This window comes from Fukomys damarensis, unplaced genomic scaffold, assembly GCF_012274545.1.
Source record: "Fukomys damarensis isolate Sample0158 unplaced genomic scaffold, DMR_v1.0_HiC HiC_scaffold_28, whole genome shotgun sequence".
NCBI classification, from domain to species: Eukaryota; Metazoa; Chordata; class Mammalia; order Rodentia; family Bathyergidae; genus Fukomys; species Fukomys damarensis.
The window spans coordinates 9,043,526-9,054,159 of NW_022900940.1; the positions used below are offsets into that span (position 1 = coordinate 9,043,526).

A 10,634-nucleotide genomic window follows, 5' to 3' on the forward strand; every position below is an offset into this window, starting at 1 on the left:
AACTCTGTCATTATAGTATATAAACATCCAAAGACATATGTAAATAAATGAGCGTTACTATGTTCCAATAAAACTTTATTTACAAAAACAAATGCTGCACCAGATTTGCCACATAGGGTTTGCCAGCCTTTCATGCGGTATATTAGATAATTTGTCATCATACAGTAAATTCAGACTTGTGCTCAGATAATTGTGTATGGGCAGTGGACTGAGCTGGTCACCAGCTTGAAAATCAAAATGTGACTTTACTGTGACCTGACTCACTTATTCAGAGCAATAAAGTATCACTCTTAGAGCATTAAGGAAACATTATGATTTGAAAACAGGCTTCAAAGTCAAAGGGAAATATTTTTATTGGTTATAAAAAGGAAGCAGGAAATGGCAAGCCTAAGGAAACAGAGCTACAAGAGTTTGGATTCGATTTCTCTTGCGCTGATTTGTCTCAGAGAAGGATTGTTCTTTCTTGCCTGTAAAGATAACTTCTCTTGGTTTCACCATTTCTTAAATCCTGAGAAATCTTTTATTCAACCTGATTTTTAGGTTATCATTTCCACTCAGTCCTGCTTTAGAAGCCCAGTGTCTTTATGATGTAAGCACCCTCCCAGGGCACTGGTGCTCTGCCAAGGGAAACAACATGGCTCATGGAAAGCAGGTAGCGCCAAGTGTGTCTCTGATCTCTTTCTCTGGCATCATGACTCAGGCACTTCATTTTGCCTCCCTCTTCTTTTCTAAAGTTTGCAAAGACATAGTATTAAACTCAGTAGTTTGTTTGTGTTTATATTGAGTAAATGTTTTGATCTATGTAAAGCAATAAATCCAGTGCTTGGAAACTTGTTATTCAATTATTAATATTTACATTTTTCAATAATATCCTCTATGTAGTATGATTTCTAGAACCTACTATTAACAACACTACTCTTACTAAAAGATGACATTTTGAAAAATCCAGTCTTTTATTTTTTTCAGTACCGGGGATTAAACTCAGTACTTTGCACTTGAGAGGCAGACACAGTGCCACTGAGCTACATCCCTGGCCAAAAATCTGGTCTTTAACTCATTTGTCATGATTGACACTGCTTCCCTGAACCACTTTTCTAATATTCCCGGCATTGTACTCTACTGTTTATGTCCTACTTTGGTTTTGCAGTACTGGGGATTGAACCTAAGACCTTCATGCTGAGCTACAACCCCAGCCCTTTCTATTCTTCTTTATTTTAAGACAGGGTCTTGCTAAATCACCAATTTGCCCAGGCTGGGCTCAAAATTGTAATTCTCCCACCTCAGCTTTCTAGAGTACTGGGGTTGCAGGAGTATGATACCACCACACCTGACTCCTACCTTTTTATTTTATTTTAATTAGTTTTTGGGACAGGTCTCGCTTTGTAATGCAGGTTGGCCTTAAACTCATGATTTAACCCAGCCTGGCCTCAAACTCATGATCCTCCTACCTTAGCCTCCTGAATGCTGGGATTACAGGCATGTGCTACCATACCCAGCAGGTTAATGCTTATTTCCTTATATGATTTGAAAGCTTCCCTTCCATGACTCCTAAAAGAAGGTGGGAAGTATGGCTTCTTCCTATACCCCTTTTTCTTCTTGCAGTCACCCTCTTGAAAATCTATTCACAGTAGATGTAAATAAACATGATCCCTAGGTGTGGCATTTCAAGCTTCCCCATTTGCAGTTTACTATTGTTTAATAGTTCCATGAGTATATCTCACCATGTCAAAGTGGTCCCCACACAAAACTTGTGCTGTCTAAAAAACAACTCATCTTTCTAACTTTTCACCATTGTGTCAGCTTCCTAGACACATATCTTTTATGTTATTATTGATTCTGTTCCACTGTTGTTTTCTTACTTCTCGCATTTTGTGCTTCCTCAAATATTCTTTTTTTTTTTTGTGGTACCAGGGATCAGACTCAGGACCTTGTGCTTGCAAGGCAGGTGCGGTGCCACTGTGCTAAACCCCCAACTCCCAAATATTCTTCTTTTCCACATCTACTTCAGAAAAACCTGAGGTCTCAGGCTTGAATTAAATTCTACCTTCAGCATCTCTCCATTTGTCTTTCCATTCACATACTTTTCTATTCACTTAACAATCATCAATGCCTTGCTATGGACCAAGTAGCCTGTGGTCTTCACTTTGAGGATATATGGACTATTAATCAACTCCAAGGTTTTCAGAATGTGCATTCTCTTGAGGAACACCAGACACTGACCACAAATGAGAGCTATGGAGTCAAAGTGTTTTATGTCAAAATCTTGGCTCCCTAAATTACTGTAACTTTAGACAGTTTACTTAACCTCTCCTTTACTCATTTTTCTCATATGTAAAGTGTGTGCGATAGTGATACCTAGTTGGTTGATGTTTTGTGAATATAAATAAAGTAGTGACACATCAAAGACAACATGGTACCAAACATATAAACATATGAGGAATACAATAAACCCTCAATAGAAGTTATTGATAGTAATATCACCAATAATAAAATCTGAAGAGCAAATTGCTGTGGCATGATCATACATGAATAAGAGTGAAGGTGAAGCATCTAGAGTTATAATGATTCAGGGCCTCATGGATGAGTGTGGCCCTCCTGGGGCCAACTCACTAAACAACCTGGTACAGGAACAGGACTCCTGTTATGGATTAATTCTGGATACGAATGAATGTGATGATTGATGGCTTGTAATAATGCATGGAGACACGTGGACTTCCTCCTGATCACGGTACAGAGGCAGTTTCGATTTTTGAGTATGAAAGTAATAGGATGAATGAATTTTAGAACAGTCTAAAATCTAATAACAATCCTATTATTCCTTTATGCATGCTTTGCCTGACTTTTATTAAGGTCAATTACATAAATTTTCTCTATGTACATATTATATTGTTCCATGCAAAATAAAATTAACTGTGTCTTATTTTGGAGGTCTTATTTTTTTTCCAGTACCAGGGATGGAGGTCTTATTTTTGATACAGAGGTGGCACTCAGTGAACAATCACTTATTGAAATTTAACTTTTTGGAGAAAACAATTTATGGATTAATAAATCACATCATCTTAGGAAAATTCATTCATTTTTGTCACTTTTTTCCCATGGGGTTAGGTTCTGTACCATTAGATGGAGACAAAATTATGTTTAAAAATGTGTGTAATGCTGTGTTACAAAAAGGCTTCAGGTAGCAGCCAAGTTTTCTCCACTGTTAAAAACTAAATTAAAGTACCAAATCAACTCACTGTAATTCTGAGATGCAGTCTTCAGGATGATTACAATGGGATTTTTGTAGTGATTTATCCTTATGTGACCATCATCACTGTTTTCTCTATCATAAGAATTAATCACATAAATGGAAACACTTGACTTGGCCTCACTTTGGTAAGTTTGCTGTTTTGATGATATGCTATGATGCTGTAAAGGCCAAGGAAATAGTTAAAATAATCTACCTATCAAAATAAAAAAATTATCTCATAAATTGGCCAGCTCCTATGTCGAGCCCATATTTACTGAGAGCTTGAATGAAGTGGGTAGTTCGAACAATTAGTCTGTAACTGCAGTGGTTTGTGGAGGAAAACAAATCAGCCTTAAGGAAAGCATTTTACCTGGCCAAGAGTGGTATGTATTATAATAGGACAGAGTCTCTTTGCCTTTGGAGAATTGGAGTTGGCCCAGTGGTGTGGTAGAGCACCATGGCTGTGCCTTCCAGCTCATAGCTGGATGGTCCCCTTCTTCTCACTCCAAACAATGCTGTTATCAGAGCTGCACTGGAGATAAGAGGGATCCCCTGATTATTGCTCAAACTGAAAATCTCCACAGGACACTACTTGGCGAGGATTAGGCTGACTAGGCAGTGAATCTCTCCTACTTTAAATACAGAAAGGAACGATTGTTTCCTAAGATATTCAAGACCCTCTTTGTAATTTTCATCCAAACTGCTTTAATCATGGAAGACAATTTCAGATATATTAATATTCTATTTATTCCCAATATTTAGAAAATACTTTTGTTTAAGAAGAGGCACCAAGTTTACCATCTACACATTGTATGTATGTGTATTGTGTGTGTGTGTGTGTGTGTATGTGTGCATTTGTGTGTATTAGATGATAATTCAGGAAACTTACAGGCTATTCCTTTCTCCTAAGATAATTTATAAGAACATGCTGTTGTTATACAATTTCACTCAATTCTTTACTTGCAGATCCAGGAACTATTTGAAAGCTTACTGTTCACAAAGTACATCTGACTGTCAATTATGTGTCTATGTACATTTCCTCATTCTCATTTCTTTCTTTCTTTTTGAATCACTAAGAATTGATCCCAGGGTTTTAAAGGCACATTTTAGTTCTTATTTGCCTTCTTCATGTAAGCTTACTTTGCCCTTTTGACCACAGAATCCACATATTTTATTGAGAGGGTTACTTATTTCTCAAGATATGTGGAATAAAGTTATAGAATTTGTTTTCTAGATGAGGTATTTTTAATACAGATTATGTTGTTTATATTTTTTTGTTTTTCTCTCTTCCCAGAGAGAGAATTATATTTAATTTAGGGAAGCAATGTTGGTCCATGATTTAGACTTGTTCTTTTCTAATTTCAATATGCATCATAATTCTCTTGAAAAACATTTTGTAAATCCTTTTGTCACTGGCAGGCTCCAAGCAGGTTTCCAAAAGGAGAGACCAGAAATTCGCCTCACCCCACTCACGGTATAGAAAGTGGATTCTCTGACTTCTACCATAGGAAAGAATTGCGGAATATGTCAGTGAGAGGCATGAAAAAAATGTATTAGGCAGAATTAAAGAAGTGCACACTCAGAGAAAATAGAAGGGACCCCTCAGGAAGAGGCACATTACTGTCAGGATGAGAGCTTTTATATGGTCATGGGGGTGTTTTCAAGACGAATGATGTAGGTTGTGGATTCCTACTGTCAGATTACCCACATAGTGAGCTAGGTTAGAATGCAAACCACTTGTGCGTGCTTGAAGTTTAGAGGTCTGCTGCTCACTTAATAGTGCTGTTTCCTTTAGGATGGAAGTCTGTGAGGGGGAGAGACAAGACCTTAGTCCTTGTGGCTTTTGCTGCTGTGTGGGAGCCATGAACTGTTTCTCCTCTGTGCCGCCCCTCTGCCACGGTACCACCCTGCCTCAGAGCCAGCTGATTATGAACTGAAGCCCACTGGAAACGATCCTTTCTACTGAAGACATACAGCATAAGATCAACAGGACTGAGTTTTTTTCTTCCAATGAGAGGATGTAAGTGGAAGGGGTAGCTCTCTAACAGGACACTTTCTATAATAAAGGCTCCCTCCTCACACCTCCAAACTAACTAGAGTTTGTAAGAGGCAAGAAGGATGCTTCCTACTTTCTTCCAAAGGAGGTACTGTTTTGCATCCAGCAGACAAGTGTCCTTCCAGGAGCCAGGGCAGACATTCTGAACAATTTGGGAGCAACCAAGTAAGACCAGAGCCTGAGAACAACATCCTCTGATGAGGCTATTTCCATGGTTGGGGGCCAGTCTCAACCTCTCGGGCCTGTGACACAGGGGACACAGAAGCAGACAGCATCATGGTGAGGATGACATGATGGCTTGGTGTGCTCAGAATGGTGCCCTCTCTAAATCTGTGCTTAATGTGAAGGTGAACCCATAATGAAGTCACAGATACAGTGCCAGGTTCCTGGATGGAATTTGATGGTGAGGACAGAAAAGCCAGGGATAAAGCAAGAAAATCCTCTTTCTAAGAGGCTTCAGTGGTCTTCATAGATGGCAGGAGGCTATAAGGACCACAGAGCAGGGTTTCCAAGGACCAGCTGCAGCTGTGTGAGGAGCTCTGGCCACTCTGGGAACTCCAAGATTAGGAAAATTCCCAGGGAGGCAGATCTACAGTTTCAGCTGTTCCTGGAACACCTGGTGTGAAGGTGGACTTGGGAACCTGCCTTTGGAGACAAAGGAAAAGCTCTCTTCACCTCTCCTTCCTGTCTTGTTTGTAGCTAAATTTCCAGTCTCTGGCCTACAGCGGTCCTAGATAGATCATGCATGCATGGATGGATGGATGGATGGATGGATGGATGGAAGGATAAAAGCAAGTACATTTGATAGGTAGAATCAATCCCTGAGTCCCATTTTGGAAACACTGTTCAAGATGAGGTTGTGGGCAGCTGTTTTGTTCAGGAGGACACTCTGGAAACGCTCCAGGCCTAGAGGTGCCACTTAGCTACCTGGGTCACACTTGGGCTTCCTTTCTTGATGTATGGACTTCCCTGTCTGAGGATGAAAGAACTGGTGTGATGACTTCACTCAGCAGCCTCAGCAGAGCCCTACAGCTGTTACACTCTGCTCTGTAAGAGACCAGAATATTTCGCTGACTGAAATCGGGGCTGTGGGACAGGAGCCCTGCATCATGTACATGGATGCCACTGGGGTCAGGGTGGGGGCAAGTGCTTCCTGTGGTTGGGGGGAGGCTTCTCCTGTCATGAGTGAGTCTTTCGGTCACACTGTGCAGAACGTTCACATCTGTCCACTGGAGTGGCTCTGGACCAGGGCTGTGGCTGCAGGAAAAGCCGGTAGAAGGTGTGGACACCAGGGACCCCAGATCCTCAGCTCTGACCTCTACTGGGAGCAGAGAGGAGAAAGAGGTGGGGAAAGAAGGAGACCCTGTCCTGAGGGAGGATGTTCTGACACAGAGTGAACCTCTGTGGGAGGCAGAGGAGCCAGGAGTCTCCCTGGGGCAGCCAGGGAAGAGAGCACAAAGGCTAAGATGCATAGGGACCAAAGCCACCGACATATTCTCAAGCTGACTCTGTGTCCTGGCCTTGTCTACACCCATCCTGGCTGAGTACTTTAAGAAACAACTATCACTTTCCCACTGAGGAAATGAAAACTATTGAGCAGGCAAAATATTACTGATGGGAACCAAAAGCCAGTACTGGCAGAGAAGGTCCCAGAATGAGGATCTGCTCTGGGCCAAGAATATCTCTGCATGAATCTACTTTTATAAGAAATTTCAAGTCTTAAGGTGTCAGTTTCCTACAAGAGGCCCAGAAACCCCGCTGTGTTGGTAACAAAGGTAACTTTTCCTATCTAGACACTGAAATATTTGTCATTAAAATTAAGAAGGAGATGGGGGAGCCAATACATATACACTCCTTGAAGACAATGTTGAAAATCTAGGCTGACTGACCAAACACAAAAATAATCTGTAATCTCACCACCAGATACACAACAGCTGGTGCATTTCTTTTGAGTCTGAAAGTGGTTTTAAACCTAGGGAGGTGACAGGTGTAGGTGAAGGGCAGGTCCCTGGCACCAGGGGTCACTCCCCAGTGGTAGTGAGTTCTCCACCCAGTGAACCTGAGCATCCCAGGCAAGGTAAGCAAGAGCGCCAACCCAGGCACCCTCTGGGTGGTTTGCTAGGGGGCCCAGTCTACTGAACAGGACTCCAGGGCTCTTCCTATGGGAGAATGGCGGCCAGAGGTATAGCTTAGGGGCAGAGTGTGTAGTGAGCATGGGCAAAGGTCCAGGTTGTACCCCCAGTGCCCAGAACAAAAAAATATAATAAAAGCTTCAAAATAAGAGAATGGGCATCATACAATCCTGGCCCTAGCAAGGTGTATATTGTGCTACAGAACATAAAGAGGCACCATAGGTGACTTCTCGGTTAATGGAAATAAAATGAACATTAAGACAATTAGCTGACTCCCAGCAGCCAGACCTCAGATAGCATGAAGAGTAGAGGGGTGCTGATGTCAGTGTCCTGGTACTGTTGCACTGTGAACAGACCGCTCTCCAAACAGCAAGGACACTTAGATGTTTTTAGAAGGGCGACTGGCTTGTTTGTGGCACTTGTCCAGGTATCAGCAGGTAAAGCAGGTTTAAGACTACATTCTGTAGATGTTTCCAGATCATGTGCAACTGCTCTACTGTCTGCCCAATGGCTAACAGGCCCTGCCTGTAGTACACGCACACATGGGTATCATACGTGATGCATATGCATATAGCATGCACACACATAGATCATGTGTGTAGTGGATTAATGGTCAACTTGTAATGCCCAGCTGAACTGAATCAGAGTGGTCAGGAGGATCCACCTGAAGATGGTTACCAATAGCCATAAAAAGAGAACTAGAGGGGAAGATCTTGGCCTGTTGCTTTTCTAGGAGAAGCTTGCTGCAGATAATTTTCCTGATGCAAAGTAGGCTGTTCTTGTCAGAGGAGGAGCTCGGGACCTTGCTGTTGCTGGGGATGGCTGCTACTCTCATCAGGGGAGCTCTGACCTGCCTTCAATGTGAATCTCTCAGCTTGGTGGCACAAATCATTCATGGCACCAGTGTAGATTTTCTGGCTTCCACCACTGGCCTATGGGCCTTCTGGGTGCAGATCCTCAATACAGACAAGCATGAGACATCGCTGTGGGCTCTAGGCCACTGGCTGGACTCAAGGAGGACATTGACTTGGACTCTAAGCCCTTAGCTGGACTTGTGTGGGAAGCTGCTGGGATCCAGGCCCTCAGTTGAATGTTTGGGGTTTCTCATGTGCAGTTAATCTCTTGCACTCCTTGCATTTGACTCTTTGGGTAATTATCATAAAATAATTTAATACGTTTAAAGAAAGCAGGAGCTTAATTTGCAGGCATATGATATGTAATCTTGAGTAACTTTGTTTCCTGAAGATGTAATTTTTCTTTAAGTATAATTTTTATATCATGATTTTCCTTGTCTCCTTTTTACCTATCTTTATTTCTTCTATCCTACTTCACTTCTCCTAAAGTGTATTCTCTTGGGACTCAAGAGCAAAAACAGAGACATCCATCTTCAACAAATATACAAGATAACACCTACCGATATACCAATTACAAATCTGTGATGCTCTCCGCGACTGGAATTCCACTTAACTACCAATTCCCAAGAAGCCCGATTCATTTGCTAAAGGAGATGAAGCAAACCACAGTCATTATTACAGGGAACGTATCGCATTTTCGCCCTTTGAGGCAATTCTAAGAGGGCTACTTCACCTTACGTCTTCAATCACATGACGGTGAGAAAACCCTATAACTGAGAGGGTAAGAGTTTACCATGGTACGCATGAAATAGAACAAAACAGTTGGGCTTCTACAGCGTTTTACGGAAAACCTCTTCTGACCCTTTTATGAACAATTCCTTTGGTGAAGTCCCCATTTTATGTTGGCTTGCTCTGTCATCAGTGTGGAGTTATGGCTGGAATAAATTCTTGTTGAGGCCTTTGAGGTTGGCATGGGAATGTCTTTCTTTCTGAGGTCTTATAATTGATGTGTCTAATTTGTCAAGTGTGGGACATAGCCTATGCTTTATTCACAGACCTCTACAGAAGTTAATTGTCAACTGTCACCTTCGAAATCTGGCACCAGAATCTGATATTTAAATCATTTGATGAAGAACTAGTCAGGAAAGCTTTGTAATTTTTCTAGTAAATATATTGACATTATTAAGATAAAAATTATTTTAAAAGGATTTTAAGTTTTTCAGAAAACTTATTTATTTTTCATTGCATGGTTTGGGATGTATCTTAGGTTTTTAATGCATTTGAATTTTAGAGAAGGGATGAGAATTAAAGTGTTAGTAGATTATTAGTAATATCAGAGTATGCAAACTTAAACTGCTTGTATTTGAATAGTATTTAATAAGAAATTGTGTTTTCTATATATTCATTGCTAAGGCTATGAATTTCTCAAGAAATGTGAAATAAATAAAATGTTTTTGATCCATGAAACCTTTATAATATGTTAATGCTATTTATTTTTTATTTTCTCCATTATTCTATTTCTGTCACATTATATTTTTAATATTTTTGTGTACTAAAAAGCATAGGATCCCCCACATACTTTAATTCATAAAGAAAAAAGTTATGAATACAAAGGAAAGTCACTTTTATTTAGTTTATTCTATTTATTTCTTTAAATTGTCTTCAGAACTCTCAAAAATATATATACATTATAGCTTCACATTTGATTGGCTGTTAGATAGATCATTATGAGAATTATTTTTCTGCCCATACTCTATAACTTTTCTATAAAAGAATAGGTGTGAGATGATATTGGATAAAGTGCCATTAAGAAAAACATTTTTTGTTTAGAATAAGTATGCCTCATCCTCTAGTAATCATCCGTTGAAAGATGTTAACTTTAATTTTTCAGTCTAATTTTAAGAATAAAAAATTAGTGCCCCAAAATCTATCTTTCATTAGATAAAACAAAGAAAACATGTTTGGTGTATAAGAATTGTGGCTAATTACACTGTATTTAGGATATTTATCAGTTAAGCATTCTAGCTGTTTCCACCACACTTTTCCATAATGATAATAATAACAATAATAATAAACACATTGTACAAGTCAGAGACTTGTTCTATACTTTGCTTAAGGAATTCATTGAAATTGAAATACAATTTTAGTTGTTTTGTTTTGAGGTAGACTCACTATCTTTATTCCACTTTGTTTTCAGATGCAAATGGTGTTCCACATTTTAGTCAGTAAAGAACTTTGTGGTTAAATCATGATTTAATGATCTTTCTTCTTCCTAGGGATCTGATGCAAACTTTAGATCTGAGAAAAGGATTTTAAGTTTTATCTAATTCAGCTGATCTTTCTGTAAAATTTCTGCAGTCTTC

At 39.9% G+C, this 10,634-nt stretch overlaps 1 long non-coding RNA gene across 1 annotated transcript in view; it reads left to right on the forward strand.

Moving 5' to 3' along the window:
- The window catches only part of LOC117283630, a 120,703-nt gene extending 111,315 nt beyond the window's left edge, over window positions 1–9,388 (forward strand). Inside the window, exons 2-3 of the long non-coding RNA XR_004514670.1 lie at window positions 5,025–5,249; window positions 8,761–9,388. This is a non-coding gene — a long non-coding RNA (uncharacterized LOC117283630). The remainder of the gene's footprint in view (window positions 1–5,024; window positions 5,250–8,760) is intronic.
- Window positions 9,389–10,634: the final 1,246 nt, after the last annotated feature.